Below are 17127 nucleotides of genomic sequence, written 5' to 3'. Positions count from 1 at the left end.
CATTATGGCATTAAAAAGCATAGTCACATAGACAATAGATTTTTTAGGTATGTGTTTCAAGACTTCTGCCGTTATTAAGTCGAAACTAGGTGCCTTCTTATTGCTTAGCATTTTTATTGCCTTTTGTAGTTCTCTTGGAGTAATAGCATGGATAGGCAGTGATAGTTGTTGATCGCTTTCCAGGTACGCCTTCACCTCATGTTCGAAGTCTGTCATTGAGCTAGTATTGGGCATAAAAACTTTGCTAAGGTGTTGCGCGAAGAGTTCGGCTTTTTCTTTGGGACTTTTAACCCATGAACCCGACTGAGATTTCAGTGGCGGAACAGCTTGTTAAGGCCTTTTGAATTGTTTTGTAAGTTTCCACAAGGAGTACTCATCACACTTCTTCGCCGATAGTGACAAAAGTTGTTGTTGAAATGTGTAGTTTTCATTTTCGGCAATCATCACTTTTAGTTCCCGAGCAGTTTTTTGAAACAGCCGCCTGTCCTCCAGATGTCTACTAAGTTGCCAGACTCTTCTAAGTCTTCTTTTCTCTGCAAGTTTTTCTCGTATGCAAAGAGGAATGTTTACCACACGTCTACTCGTTGTTTGTAGATACGGTGTACAACGCCATGCTGCTTCCTGTATCAAATTAGTTATATAAAATGTTGCATCATCAATATCACTCTCAGTTTTAAGCTTAACTTGCAGATTTGTTTTTTTCTCCAGGAATTCAGCAAAAGCTATCCAGTCCGTTTTATGATTGTACAAGGTTGAATATGGCTCTCTGTAAATTACCGTTCTACTTAATGTGCATATTATTGGTGAGTGATCAGATGTCGAGTCCAGGCAGCTTTCAACATCAAGATATGTTTCTGCAAGTCCCTTAATGACAAAAAAGTCTATCAGGTCAGGAATTTTGTTTCCGTCAGTTGGCCAATAAGTTGGTTCTCCTGTTGACATTACTTTTAACTTTAGATTATCTACGCATTTTTTTAGTTCTCTTCCTCGTGTTGTAATTAGCCGTGATCCCCAATGTGTGTGTTTACTGTTCCAGTCTCCTCCACATATGTATCTGTCTCCAAGGGTTTGAAAGTAATTTTTAAACATTTCATGAGATATTCGGTGTCTCGGCGGACAATAAACAGCACTAAGATTAATGGATCCATTTTTGTCTTCTACTGTGATTGTTGTGGCTTGTAGGTAATCCTCTCTGAACTGATGGTATATGTGATGTTTGAAATGTTTCTTTATCAACACAGCGGTCCCACCATGGGAGCTGCCATCTGGATGGTTAGTGCAGTAGACAGCATAATTCTGAATTTGAAAGGTTTTTCTGTCATTAAGGTGTGTATTAGCATAATATCAATTTTGTTGCTCTCGAGTATGACTTGAAGTTCATTTTTTATAGGAGCTAGTCCGTTTGCGTTCCATGCTCCTATGCGTATAGATGTTATTTTGATTTTGTTATTAATGTTGTGATGAGGTTCATAAGTGTCCCCATTTGTGTAACTAGTAAATCTATTTTTTGTGCTTGTCTGTTTATTATAGCTAATAGCGTAGTTGCAAAGTCGTTACTGGTTTGGCTATCAGTCGGAGCTGAATATGTTGATGGACAGTTTTGTGTGCCAGTAGTGTTCTGGACGTCAAAGAATTTAGGACTTGCATTGTGTTGCCTTTGAAGTGTATTACTGTAGAGATGAGTTTGGTTTATAGTTGCTGGTGGACTCAGTTGTGGTACTTCAGCATTTGGTGGTGGATACTGATTTGATTCTTCGCCTGGAGGCTTAGACTTCTCTGTATTCGGATTGTTGTTAGTCTTCTGGGTTTCTTGCTGTGTTTTTGTTTCATCTCTGTGTTTATTCTTTTTAAACCTTGCGTACATTTCACGGTACACTTGGCAGCCTTTATAGTTTCCAGGATGATTGCCTAGACAGAGTGCACATGTAGCTGGAGTGTTCTTATCTTTTTTGCATACTGTTGAGTCATGAGCGCCAGCACATTTTACACACCTGTATGGCCTCATGCAGTTATTTTTCGTGTGGCCGTATTGCTGGCACCTTGTGCATTGAACTATAATGTTAGATTTTCTAGGGTCTTCAATTTTAACTCTTTGGTGATAGATATATTCAATTTTTTTAACAAGTGAGAGGTTATCACTAGGTTCCACATTTACAAAGAATATATTAAATGGTGCTTTTGAGGTTTTTTCACGGGCATTTACTATCTCACCGTTGACTTTATTTCCAGTTGCTTCAATGGCTTGTATAATAGCCTCTTTGGGGGTTGTATGGTGTAAGTTTTTAATAACAAACTTTTGACTCCGTTTATCTTTTCTAGTAAAGGTATGTCCAATCAACCCTTTCAGTCTAATGTGGTCGATTAGTGTCTTGTAAATATCAACATTTTTAGTAGAGATTATGACGGCATTATTCGATAACACTTTATATGAGAAGTCATTGCCACTTATCACTTCACGAATAAAACGTGTTAGTTGTTCTACATCCTGAATGCCATCCAACTTAATTGGGGGTGGTTTTGAGATCGGCTTTGGTTTGGTTTGGTTTGGGTTTGGTTTAGCTGGTGTGGTATCATCACTTTTTGAGCTTACCTCTTCAGGGAGGTCCGAAAATCTGTTACTAGTTTTTATTGGAATACTTTCCTGTATTGGTCGGTTCTTGTTGAATAGGTCTTGTCTCTCTTCATTTCTTTTTTGAGACTTGCGGGTAGTTTGGTTTTCCTCTGGGGAACGGATCCTTTTGTTATAATTGACAGGAACCCTTTGCCAGGGTACTGGGGCTGGAGCACCAGGTTGCTTTGCTTGGTTTGGTGTAGTTTTAATTGTAGTTACACTGTTTTCAGGCAGGGTAGGTTTGATTGAAGTTTGTGCTTCATGTTGCGGCGTCATCATTTGATCACTATTAATTTCGACTGTGTCACTTGCGATAGCTTTATTATCATCTCCGGTCGAATTATTTTTTGGTCTAGGAGAGGTATTGAACATTCCTTTGTGAAATACTTGTTGAACAAGTGTTTTGTTTGCATGGTTTGGTGCGGTTTGTTCATGAGGATTTTGCATATTCATGTCGTTGTTTTTCATTGTGTTGGTTGAAACGTTATTATTTATCCGTGATCTGAGTTATTATCGACCGACATAGTAAGTTTTTACGCTTTCCACACAAAAAAACACAAAATAATTCAAAATTTTGAGGTTAAGTTTCTGGTAGGTACGTTGCGGGCACTGATTTCTCTAAAATTGCACAATTTTTTTATGGAATAACAATTTGTCCGAAGAATTGTTACTTCCGAAGTCCGAATATCACACTTTTAGTTTAATTTAGCAAGATTAACTATTAATTAACTACAATTTGTCTGTAGTATGAACTGACGCGTCGATACGTAAATGAATTAAGATTAAGATTAAAGAAACAGTCAATAACCAAATTTAAGCAGTGCACAGTGGGCCCATTTGAAATGAAACAAATTGCCCAAAGTTATGAGCCCCAAAGGCTGAACTGGAAAAAATGATGGCGATTATATTTGCAATACAACAAACTGATTTGAGTGCATTTATATCGAACGTCTTATTTCTATGCAATGAGTACATCAACGTTTCAAACTTTTCTTAACTGCAAGCCGTTTCTAGGAAACATATCTGGAAAGAGAGACTTTAACAAGAGATATACAATTAGAGCGTGCACGGTGCCGTGTGCGATTGTATTTTGTTTTATCTTGTTAGGAGTCGTGCGCGAATTTCCTTCTTCTTCTAGATCTTACGCAAGCGGAAAGTATCTTATGAGTATTATCTTAAGAAACATAATTGAGTGGTTTATCTGTTTTTAACATAAAAGGCCTTACGTAATTGGTGACGAAGAATTTCTGTTGTGTGCCGATATAGCAAGTTTCTTAATGAAGCTTATAAGCTTATATCATTGGTCGTCTGAACATTTATATTCAAGAGCAGAGATTCTATACAAATTATTGAAAATATAGAAATAAGTATAAAAAAAATTGGACAATTTTTTCGCACTAAGAAAATTTATGAATTATATTATTAGGTTATTGGTCATTTTTGATGATTGTACTTAGTATGTAGGACACGTTAATTAGCTCATGATATTTTGTTTGGCTTATTTTCTTTACCTATTACATCTTAAATACAAAATAATTATTAATGACAAACGATGTTACTTTTACTAATGATTACCGTATTAGGAAGTTATAAGTCTATTTATTTATGAAATATAGGTATCAGCTCCAGAGACGGGATTTTGAAATTATTGTTTTGTGCCGATAGTAATTTCAAGTAATACGAACTGCAAATTTTTTTTTTTGTTTTCCCAGCACAAATTTTCAAAAATTCAGATTCAAATAACGTCGGCCTAAATCGCATACCTCGTAACTCCATTTTTTTTTGAAAATCATGTTTTGACACTTTTAGATAGTACTATTCTGAACGCATCTAACGGCAAAACTCTTAAATACCAAAAATAAACCGTTTACGTTTAAAAAGCAAAATAGAAAACCTCGCAACTCCCGACCACCATTTTTGTAAAAGAAATACCTCGTATCTCCCCCGCCGCCACTCCCATCAGTACAGTTTGCGATGGCGTTGTGACTGCTCGTCAGTTTTGCGTAAATATTTAGGAAGAAAACGGGTGCTGAATAACAGGTATGTGTATAAGGTTCTACGATTTTACTGATTGTTTATTCTTGATAGATATTTATCATATTTAAACACATTAGACTATTGAAAATGTCCTTTGGTTGCGTGCCATGGACATACGAGGTTTGCTTCGCCTGGATCTTTACTCATGAAGATTAGTTACGTGGTTTTCTGCTGGTAACTAGTTTCAAGAGCTTGCCTCTGGAGGCACCTTGTGGACACAAAAAAATCGCTTTTCAAGCCACGAAATCGGCTCATCGTGATGAGAACCGCTCATCATAAACCAGAAGCTTTGCCGCATAAAATGTGTGTGGATCAATGTGGCTCTAGAATCCTCATTTCGGGATCTGACTGAGATGCGTGCGAAGCGTAGGCTATAGAAGGATTTGATTTCAGAGAGAATCCCCGACCGGGAGGATACAACAGCCCCATCAGTTGTGGTCAGCTTCGTCAGGTGGCTTCTTCCAAGGGACTGGACAAAAACTTTTGACCCCCGATTGCTTGCTCAATGAAGCGTGTAATGGAGCACCGGAAGTCACGTCGTACTAGTTGCCGATCTTCTTGTTTAGAGCCCGTCGCTGTGAAGACTTCTTCCACCTTCCCTCCCTTCCTTCTTCTTCTGCAACTTGGCAGGTGGGTCTTTCCCATCGTTCCATTATGAGGTTGAGGGTTTCCTCTGAAAGCTTCGACCTCCCGGCTTTACGCTGTACTTCGCAAGATCTCATACCTTCTTTCCTGAGGATTCCAACCACATTTTTGAGGGTCTGGTTTATGTCAACGGCATTTGTGCTTTCCACGGCAGCGAATCGGTTCTCCAGGTTCGACTGAAATGCTTTAGATCCTACCATGGTTTGGAGTAGCCTAGGTCAGAAGTCGGAGCCTGGACTTATCAAACGGACACGTTCGATCTTATGGTTGTATTCAGAGAGCCTCTAACAAGTCGGTGATCACTACCGGTGTTGAACCTGTTGATTACTGAGACGTCTCTGAATATATATGCTTTTTGTGATCTCATTTTTTGTCATAGTATCTGGGCTCCATCACGTCCACTTCCATGTTCCTTTGGGGCTATTTCTTGAATAAATAAATAAATATTATAGGACAATCTTACACAGATTGACAAAGTCCCACGGTAAGCCCAAGGAGGCTTGTGTTATGGGTACTCAGACAACGATATATATAATATATAAATACTTAAATACATAGAAAACACCCATGACTCAGGAACAAATTTAATATCTATTCTGTGCTCATCACACAAATAAATGCCCTAGAATGGTTGAAGAACGAATTCATCAAGAAAAGCCCCTCTCTCGTGGAAGTTGACAAGCATTAAATTTGCCCCCTATGATTCTGGCTACCCAAACCATGGGATCCTACTACCGACTCGCTGCAATTCTGTGCTCCCACTTTAACTTGGGAAGCCAGAGGAGGCTTTTCTGTTTTTAAGTTTAATAAACATTTTTTAATTTGCAAGTTATTTTTTTTAAATCCACAATTACCTTGTTGAGATCAAAAGATTATCCTCTATTTTTACGGATTTTTATAGCAAAACTCTTAACTCCCGATTAGCTTTCTAGAAATTTTGAAGAAAAACTAGTAACTCCAAATTTTCCAGGTTCAGGTGATTTAAAAAAAATAGGTTTTAACAATCTGATGGGTAAATTTAATTTAACATTATCTAAAAAAAATACTGAGTAAGTCTTCATGCAAAATTTTTGGTAATGAAGTTTTTTGTGCCTCCTGTAAAATTTGGTCAAATTGAGTTACGAGGTTTGCGATTTAGGCCGACGATATTCGGTGCTGTGTGTGGTGTGTGTAATGTGTAATTATTCGCCCAACTCTCTTGCTGACGTCTATATCACTAAATTAAGTAGCTAATTAAGCTCTTACACACATTAACGTTTACGACAAGGAAGAAACTTTAGTTTTAACCAGCATTAAAACACTAAACACATAACAATCAGCCATTATTTATAGTTCTTTGATGAAGCTCCGTACTATAAAATAAACGACCATTTTATTTTGATCTGCCCATCACTTCTCGTATACCGTAGAGGATGTGGGGATTCTTAATTTGGACGGGGGAAGGAAGGCCAGTTTAAAATGGTGATGATTTCAGAAGCTTGGAATTGTACGCGGTTTATGGAGGCAGATAATGGGGGTGCAGCAACAGCAGATGGGTCTTGAGTGAGGCCACAAAGTGCGCGAATACTATTTTAATCCCTATCCGGCAGAAATTTTATACAACACTTGTCAACGCATCGCACCTGTTAACTACATTAAAAATTATAAAAAAAATACAAAAGGGTAATCGGTAAACCATGTATAAGACATCATTATTTTACTACTTACTTATTTGGCAGGCGAGATGACCCAAAATGAGACTTGGCTTCCAACACAATACAAAAGCACGCCAGTTTACTCATTATTTTAGTCTAATCCAACTCGCGATTTTTGGAAATATAATAAAATATTAATTTTGAGGAAGTACCTACCTACCTCATCTTTTTTATATTAAATTGGTGGCAAAGAAGCGTACGGTGGCGGTTACAATAGCCTTACCGAGTGCCTGTGATACCTGGTGCCTGGAATGTGACATGCGCGTTAATAACCCTTTAAAAACCTGTAGATATTCCTTTCTTCCGATATTATTTTCGTGGCCCGAAGATTTTCTTGCAGATGAGTCAGCGCGAGATATTTTGTTGGTCTTTGTTCGTAACTTTCTTGTTTCTACTCACTCGGCCTACAACATAACTGGGCTTTACGTGAAACTACCTAGATGGCTGCATGTTTTAACCGACTTGAAAATCTTGAATGAGATGGTTCTCAATTAGTTGGGATTTTCATCATCATCATCACTTAAGAGCTTTGCTCTTGTCGGTGGAGTAATTGCCAGTCCTTTCTTTCCTGAGCCAGTCTTTTGATTTGCTCGTGACGAGAGGCAGTGGAAAGCCTAGAATCACATACCTGAGCCAAGTAAAAGAGTTGGGATTTTATGTCGCCCGATTTCTTGAAAACGCTAGGATGTCCCAGAAGTAAACTCGTTTAAAACCACACAGTATGCGACCGTTTTAGGTTCCAGAGTCGGACTCGCGCACGAAGGGTTCCGTACCATTACGGAAAAAACAGCAAAAAATCACGTTTGTTGTATAGGAGCCCCATTTAAATATTTATATTATTCTGTTTTTAGTATTTGTTGTTATAGCGGCAACAGAAATACATCATCTGTGAAAATTTCAACTGTCTAACTATGGTTCATGAGATACAGCCTGGTGACAGACAGACAGACAGACAGACAGACAGACAGACGGACAGACGGACGGACGGACGGACAGACGGACAGCGGAGTCTTAGTAATAGGGTCCCGTTTTTACCCTTTGGGTACGGAACCCTAAAAACGGCCGTAAGTATCATGATGTTAGACAGATGGAATACTCCTTTTTTCACACCTCATTACAAGAAAACAATACAGAAAAAATAATTAATAATTGTGGTCTTATCGCTAAAAAGACTATCAAAACCTATGTTTTTACAAAAAACTTAAATCTAAATTGGCGTCTGATGCATACTACACAATCGATGCCTTTTACGAGACCTAGCACTGTACTAAGTGGGTAAAACTTATTATTATTGAAAAATATATATTTAAAAAAAAGCAACTGGTTCGCTCACTCAGCCTTGCCTCCTAAACTATGTAAATAACAAAATAAGTATATAAGACTTAGCACTAAGTATTTGGCATGCACCTACCTACCTGACTTGTAAAATTGTATTTTATGAATAAAGTATTGAATTGAATTGAATAACTAACATGTAGGATGTCAGTAAAAAACCCTATAGATACTAAACTTGACTGCGTTATTAAATACCAGCATTATGAACCAGCGACATGTACAATTTAACTGATAGACAAGCAGTCTAAACCTAGATTTTTTTTCTTGAAAACCCCTACGAAATTTAAGCTGGGTAAAAAATATATACTACTTTTAGGCCTGCCCTATTACAGCATTGTCTTCTTTTTAAAGAATGTTGGTATAATTGCTGAAAATAATGGAATGTATTCGCGTAACGTTCATTACGTAACTCGGGCAATTCAAATTACGCCATTATTGAGTGCAAAGCGAACTTCCGACACGCAGCGCAGCGACAACTCGATATCAAATGAAATAGCTTATTTACGGCTTAATTCGGAGCTCTCTTACCAATACAGTGGGAGCGACAGTGACAGCTAGAGACCAGTAAATTAGTTCTGTTTCAGGAGTAAACTCGGATAACTGCGTTAAGTTATTATCCATATTCCCTCATTTGCTTGATACATTTTAGCACTTTAACCAGGTCTGTATGAACAGTAAAATTAAGTTTATATTGTTTTACTGTTTATTGTGATAGTATTTTTTGACGAACCAATATATGCATGACTTGATACTTTACACAAGTAGGTAGTATTGAAGGCAATGAGATTGCGAGTTCCCATAAATCTAGTTCTGTCATTAAAAAAGTTTGCTTGATAGAAAATAGAATCGAAAACAGCTGGTAAAAATCGACCTGGGAGTATCTCGCCTTAACACATTCACCGCGGAACTACAGTCGTATCCGATAACATGGGTTTCCCGCAATGTAGCTAAAACAACAACTTGTCATGTTTAGCGCTGAGTGGGTTAAAATAAGATGATTGGTATTTATTACTTCTATATCATAACCTCCCTACAATATATTCAGAAACGAAAAGCTAACGGCCTATATTATTAATAAACCTATCTGTAGGTGCACCTTAATTTTAACTTTACATTATCGATAACCGATACCTTAATTACATTAAAATTTAGAACATCTCGGAAAATCAAAGAAATTTGATTTGGCCTTTATTCTAATATCAGTCGAGATGACATTTTATTCGAAATGAAGTGTCAGTTGCAAACAATTTTGACAATGTTTCGAATGTTACTTAATATTGAACGATATGACAGTCGGCCCCGACTAGTTTCAATTTAAAAAAAAAACGAATGCGTGACATGCGCGAAAAAGTTTACATTACCGCCATTTGAAGTTTAATTTTTTTATAAGTATAAAATTACTTTATTTTGTTGAAGCTTACGATATTGAAACGATACAGATAAAGCAGTGTATATAACTGTACATAATTAGGCATTAAAATACTCGTATGATCCTTTTACGAAACTTCCTTCCTTCCTTTTAATAAACCCATACTCGTATTTGCCTTTCATTATGTAGCAGTCACATAAACTACTATTATACATTTGTTAAAAGAAAAACACCTGAGGTGTTTTATGAGGTGACAATCTCCTACACAAATTAGGAAACATTCTGTGGAAACGGGCAAGTCACTAACTAGAAAACAAACTACGCATTTATATTATTACACATTATGAAAAATGTTCTAATTCTGTTCTGGGTACTCTTTAATAAATCTCAATTGTTGTAACAAAATATTCCTTTACAGAGACTGAGTAAAATCCAATACGACAAGAGCACTAAAACTCTAGAATCGCGTTGCTTTAAATCGAATGAATTTTAAAATTCAAATAGATCATTATGGGAATTAATTCCAGTTGGAAAATCCTGGAAAGTTTGCAAAGAAAATTAGAGTACCTGGGCTACTCATTTAAATTTTACATCAAAGTTGCATCCGCCTGCATACTGTCAAACTTTGTGCTTGTATTAAGGAAAAGTGGCTTTCTTTTCAGAATACTTTTGCATGGTAATTGGCTTAGTGCTTTTAGAGGTTTGCCTGCTTCGACAAGAGAATTAACGATAATTAATGTTACTAACGGGTCTAACGCGATTAAACTTCATTATTTTACCTTTTTTTCGACGTTTCAGCCAGGTTGCACTAACTGTGGTCACGGAAGACTGACGTCCCAGCAAAATGTCAATGAATATATTGGTAAACTACTACCTTAATAACCTATCACGTCTGCTTTTCATCAATACACGTCATTTTTTAACCATAGGTATAATTTCAAAAATAGACCCCAATTGTAATATGATAATAATTAATTTACAGCTACAACAGAGCAAAATGTGAATGCAAATCAGATTAATCATTCAAACGCAAACACTATCATTAAAATTGTTGTAATTAGTGTCTACACTAATTAGGTAATTATGAATGCAACGTTAAGGTGACATTCGGATAGCAACTGCAGCTACATTACTGTTGCGGTATTACTGCTGCGGCCTTGACAGTACCCGCGACTGTCACTGTCTATTGCCTAAATAAAATGAGTGACGGATTGAACGTACGAATCGTGAAAGTAATGCGGCGACGAACGTCACTCATTTTGTCATGGAAATTCAGCGGTAATGCTGCCATAGTAAAGGGGCCAACTGATTACCAGTCCGCCGGACGATATCGGCCTGTCGGTTGTTCGGAACTGTCAAATTTTTGTTCTAACTGACAGGCTGATATCGTCCCGCGGACTGATACTCAGTGGGCCCCCATCCGTATGGCACCTTTACCTATACAGGAATATATTTACTTAACAAATGTAGAAAGTGTAGGGTTTTAACGCCTTCGTAGCCTAGCTTAATCGGCAGTCACCCTAGTTATGTACGAAGCGTCATAATAGATCACTGCTTGGTCACTCAAAGGGCCCACAATAACACAATAATAAATAAATAATAATGTACGAAGTTGGAGGGCCTGGGTTCGAATCCAGGTAAGGGTATTTAATTTCGTGTTTATAAGGAATACCTTCTTGTTCGTGAGTTATGAATATTTTATAATGTATTTAAGTTCTTATACCTAGATGTCACCGTAAAATTGTAAACACTCGTCAGTTTATAATCTCGCTAGTTAAATTATAAACTGACGGTAAGAAGATTACAAAATAACCTAACCTATCTTATGGTGTCATATACATAATAATATAAAATCAGATAAATAAATAACAAATATACCTCTCTATAACTAATAAGTCTTGAGGGATGCCCTTTAGTCATAAATCGATCACAACCGGGCATTCAACTTGTTTGAACGCGTAGGTGCGAACTCGATGTCAATCAAGTGTCATCATCACCTTCACTTCATCAACACTGTTGAACAAGGTGTTATTGAGATTGAGGCTTGATGGTCTAAAGTTCAAAGTGACTTTTGTTGGCTTCCTGCTTGCCGCCGCGCCGCTTGCCTTTTTGCTACTGGCGTGCTTCTGGCCCTTACCCCGACTCAGCGCCTCGCAGTTGCGAGCTGCGCTGAACTGATCAGAAAACCAGCGCCTACCACCTCGGCACCGTGGCTGCAAACGTTTAGCGGAATCCGATCCTTATAAAGTATTACCGCGAACCACGACATTTAACCCGTTTTTACCAACTGAGCTGAACTGGTTACAGTTTGGCGATGCATAAATTTTGTTTGTAAGCATGTACCCTTTGTGTAAATAAATAAAAAAAAAGCTGATCATAGAATAAATAATTTATTTTGACCGTTCTTCTGCCTACTCATTTATAATTTCCCATACCTAACGGAACATTAAGAAGGCTAGAACGTTCCAGAACGCGACACTGGCTTGATGTTTGAGATTTTCTTCTTCCGATTCCGAGATGGACATAAATACAAAGCCCAAGTGGTCGTTTCGTGGGAATGATTGCTTATATCGCCTATTTGGGAATTCGACCCTTAATTAGTTAATTACGATGTGTATGGACAATTTCCGAGATCAGCCCAGTGGCGGCACTGCTACAGGAGCGCAAGGCCGTCCTAGTTTCCTGAATAATTGCAAGATTGCTAAATGTGTACCGCTATTGGGGTAATTTATTTGCCATTGGTGTTTCGACAACACTGGCAGATATATCCTAATAAGACGTAATTTTGCAGGACGTTTGGATAAGTACACGACGCCAAATATAATTATGACAAAAAGGTAGCTCTCAACCTTGAACACCCTATCCCTATATCCGGCTCACGTTGGTACAGCTGACAATAGGCTTATACAACTTTAAACAGCAGCGTACTTCGCCTACGGATGGTTGTCTAGCAACGGGCCTCTAAAATATGTGATACTGAATGGCGTGAAAATCTAAATTCCAAAAATATTGACATCTATCGCTCTTGCAATATTCGAGTGACAAGAGTCGTAAATAGACAAGCCCAAGACCAAGTTCAGCCGCGTCTTTGCAGCTAAAAACAAGAATACCCGGTACATAATAATAAAATGAATGGGATCGGATATTTATATTATAGCAACAATTTATTTGTAAACAGGCTTGTATAAAAGTAATGGATTATCGATAATATCAAACCACAATAGGTACGCATTTCTAAAACTGATCGTTGATATCGAATATCAACTAATGAAAAATATTACTGAATCTGTTATTAGTAATCATGTATCATTTGCTAGTATAATATTCATTTGCGATATTATCTCTAGGAGATTAAACCGGATTGGATATTAATATTTAAAACATTAATGGAGATACTTACTCATAATCGTAACTACCCGCGTCCAAATAAATCCTATTATACTTATCGGTCGTTTCTTATGATAGATAGATAGATAGATAAGAACTTTATTAACTGAAATAAATGTCATAATACACGAAGGAAAAAATGACCCCGTCAATGAGTGTCCAGAGCTGGAATCGAACCAGCGTCCCCCGTTTACTGGAAGCTTGGGTCATTTTTTCCTTCGTATATGACATTTATTTCAGTTTATAGTTTGAATAGTAGTGTGTCTACTTGAAAAAACACAAATTAAAATATTTTCATATAAAATAATTTAATTTGTTCTTAGAAGAACTTTAATGCTAAACATTATCGTGACAAAAAAATATGTACTTATAATAAAACTAAAACTTAGGTCTAAGTACTATATTAAACTAATTACTTACTAACTACTAGGTTTTTTTTGTCACGACTGTGTAGTCGCGAAAAGGCGCCGACTCAGCATGTGCTGCAGCATTGCTGCCGCAGCGCTGGTATTCTGCCGGGACCTAGCAGTGCGCGCGTGGTGCGCGCGCATACTCACGGTATGATCAACCACTAGTGACAAAAGAGACAGCAGTAAAAAAGCAATAGAGAAACGTTATACAAAGAAAAATTATGAAAACATTTGTGAATTAAATGAAAGCAAATGCAAGATAACATACAAATTAAACCTAAGTATACGTACAAATAATTTACATGTCACAACTTATACCTTACAAATAATTATATAATTACACGAGGTAATTTAGTCAAACCAAATTTAGCAAAAGTGCCCATAATGCTCACGGCATTACCCCGCTGGATGGCTATGGACACCCTCTGCACCAGAAACGATTCGGAGCGGGGGTCCTCTCCCTTTTGCCTAAGTCGACGGCAAGGCGGTGACATAGGTCACGCACAAATTGTTTCGCGTCAGCACCCCAGCAGCCCGCCGTTTCCATCGCAAAAGGGACAAAAATGTACCCCGAGCCCAATGGAGCATACTTTTGGCGCTTCACCGCCGCCTGAGATTCGGCCGCCGCCCCGGCCGCGCGTGCTGTGCGACTGATGTGAGAGGCGGCGAAGGTGCTGTCGCACGTAGCATCCCAGACCAAGCACCGTCCTCTCTCCCACGGCACTAAAGTTAGGCCATCAGGCCGCTTGCCATCCGTGCGACTTAGACCCGGAGGCTCAAGCACGGATGGAACACCAGCTGACCTGAGCGCCCTCTGTATTATTAATAAATAAATAAATACGTACAAATTAAATCTAAAATATATTAATAACTTATGCAAAGGTTGTCCATCGCTGTTCAACGTGATAACGGCGGCGAGCGTGATGGGCTCCTTTGCATCTGTAGGGGCGCGAGGCGTATTTTGTGAATATAGTTAGTTTAGGATTTATTTTAATTTAGGTTAAGATTTTTGTAATAATTATGTAGATTTTAGTTTATAATGTTTCGCTGTTCATTTTATCTGTTAGGTTATTAATTAGGTTATTATTTTGGAACTTCATTTTGTAATTTTTGACATAATTTGTAATTGAGTATAAAATAAATAAATAAATTACTCATATACTATAATCATCATCACAACCAATTCATTACAACCAACGGGTTGTTGTAACTAAATAAAATAAAACATATAATTAGGTACAGTCAGCAATACTATTCGCTTAGCACCTTTGCATACAAGCTTCTATGCAGGCGGGGTACCTTTTCTGTGCAGCTGACTGTACCACATGCAAGATAGGCGCTAGTAGTCTATTTGCAAAAGCCCAGAACATTACAATACAATTCCTACTAATACATAATAACATTTTGTAAAAAATAAATTATGCAATTACTATACATTGTCTGTAATAATAAATACAATACGTTTAAATAATGCCTCAGACCCTGGGTTATTTAGAGCTTCTCTTAGTGCACCAATTTGCCTCTTACTATACTAGAGACCATTGTCCCCCGCTCAACTGCATAGAAGTAGTTAGGGAAGGGATCGTGTTCTCGTTTTACGATATAAATTATACTCTAATTTTTTCACTTGTCTATTTATATTTTCGTCATATTTTCATTGCATAGATTCGTCAACCGTAGTCGAATAAATCGATTATCACATTTACGGCCAGGACGGTTAATTTTCATTATAATGCAGATTCTAATATTTTCTTTTCACATAAATTATGTAATTTTTGTAATACATTTGCAAAAAAGTTTTCTTAATATTACGCAGTTCGAACGACCTGAAAATGGTTCTAAGTAGGTACCATATTTCACTGTAGGTAGAATGTGTAATATGTGTAGGTATGTTTTTTTTTAGTTTTTCATAAAGCAACAAATTCTTACATCAACTAAAAAACAATAATTGTAAATATAAAGCCAAAATCAGCGCCAACTTTGTTTTTCATTTTACCACAAACGTGATAAGCGAGCGTTTTCATAGTTTGCAAAAACGCTTACTTGAAAAGAATTTCAACTAGGAACAGAACATACTTTAAGTCTACAGAGCATTAATTACCACTATAGTGTTGAAAAAAATATCGATATTCTTGTTTCCCATCCCTACTTCACGCCGCGGCAGACACCTTAATGGTCCGCCACTTCGCTCATTTTCCACGGAACCGCGTTATTTTATCTCCGTGTCAAGCCCTCTCCGCTATTGTAGTTTTATTTTTATTTCCACAAACAATACTAAAAGCATGAGGTGTGTTCCGCTATCGGTGTTCGTTGTTATCTCCCCGGAATTGTATAAAAACGGGATTGTTACGAGATTTATCTGCACATACATAGTTCAAGCTTGTGTCATAAGAGCAGACAGAATCGCACGCAGTTTCACGTTACTTTTTAACAGCTCGTGTTGATGTGAGGAAAACTGTAACTCTATGGAAAACCATACACCAGCTGTCGCAATGGCAGATTTTATGCTTTATGGAAATAATGTTCGCCTTACTTACCTTTGCACTGGAGGCTGCTGAATAGTTCCATAATAGGTAGCAAATCACTATTTTCTCGTCCATACATATAGCACTAGGTTCCTGGAGCACAACTTATTTGCGCATATTTTTCTTTGTCATATTGCAGACAGTTCTCATATTATGTCAGTTCAAACTAGATTATTTTTTTCTTTTTCTGCAAACGCAAGCGGAACAGTTCAGCAATGAAATAAAGAGAAAATCGGTCGAATTCGCTGTTTCATCCAAATTAGAAATTGAACCAGCAGTCAAAATTCAAGTAGGTAAAATTTGCAATTTTGAATGTTGATGCATGGTTGACGGAATTCTTACAGATTTGAATAAAGGGCAACCAATATCGGTCGATTCTCAATACTGCTATTGAAAATCCGATATTGGTGCACAATACCAAAATTCCGGAATTATATTAAACTAGCTGTTGCCCGCGACTTCGTACGCGTGGATTTGTATGTTGGTGGTTAAATATTTTACATGAGCATAGAACATTATGCAGCAAAAGATATCAGTATTAGGGATGGTTGATCATTTGTTACAACAACGCATGAAATTTGTCTTTCACAAAGTACGAAGTTTTAAGCCCCTAACTGAAAAAAATTCTTCTCGATATAATCCCTCTCAACACTTAGATTTTCAAGTCCATATTTTTTTTTAAATGTTCGCTCCCGATGCAAACTTTATTAATACAAACTTTTCAAACACGAACACACAAATCAGTTTTCGTCTATTTTAATTTAAGATAATGCCCGTTCCTAACTTAAACGTAAACTTGTAATACATATAAACTTACATCCCCTTTTTAACCCCCTTAGGGGTTGAATTATTAAAAACGTTAAATAACTTTTTTTTGTAATATTATACAATGCCTTTCTAAGAAGTTTCAAAGCATTTGTAATGGATTAAAACTTTCAACCCCTTTTTAACCCTTTTAGGGGATGAATATTTAAAAACGCTTATATATTTAAAATTATTATTCTTGTATTCTAATAATATGCCTTTATACAAAGACTGAAGTTCTATACTCAAAAAAAGATTTGATTTCCATACAAACTTTCAACCTCTTTTTTACCACCTTGGGGGATGAATT

General features: G+C 37.2%; 1 protein-coding gene and 1 pseudogene across 1 annotated transcript in view; one reads left to right on the top strand and one right to left on the bottom strand.

The window, feature by feature from the left end:
- The window catches only part of LOC134754051 (heme transporter FLVCR2-like), a 392641-nt gene that overhangs the window by 200169 nt on the left and 175345 nt on the right, over positions 1–17127 (top strand). The window lies entirely within an intron of this gene.
- On the bottom strand, positions 4833–16088 carry LOC134750367 (uncharacterized; annotated as a pseudogene).

The sequence above is a fragment of the Cydia strobilella genome, chromosome 2 (genome assembly GCF_947568885.1).
Source record: "Cydia strobilella chromosome 2, ilCydStro3.1, whole genome shotgun sequence".
NCBI lineage: Eukaryota > Metazoa > Arthropoda > Insecta > Lepidoptera > Tortricidae > Cydia > Cydia strobilella.
This window is presented reverse-complemented; position numbering and strand designations above follow the sequence as displayed.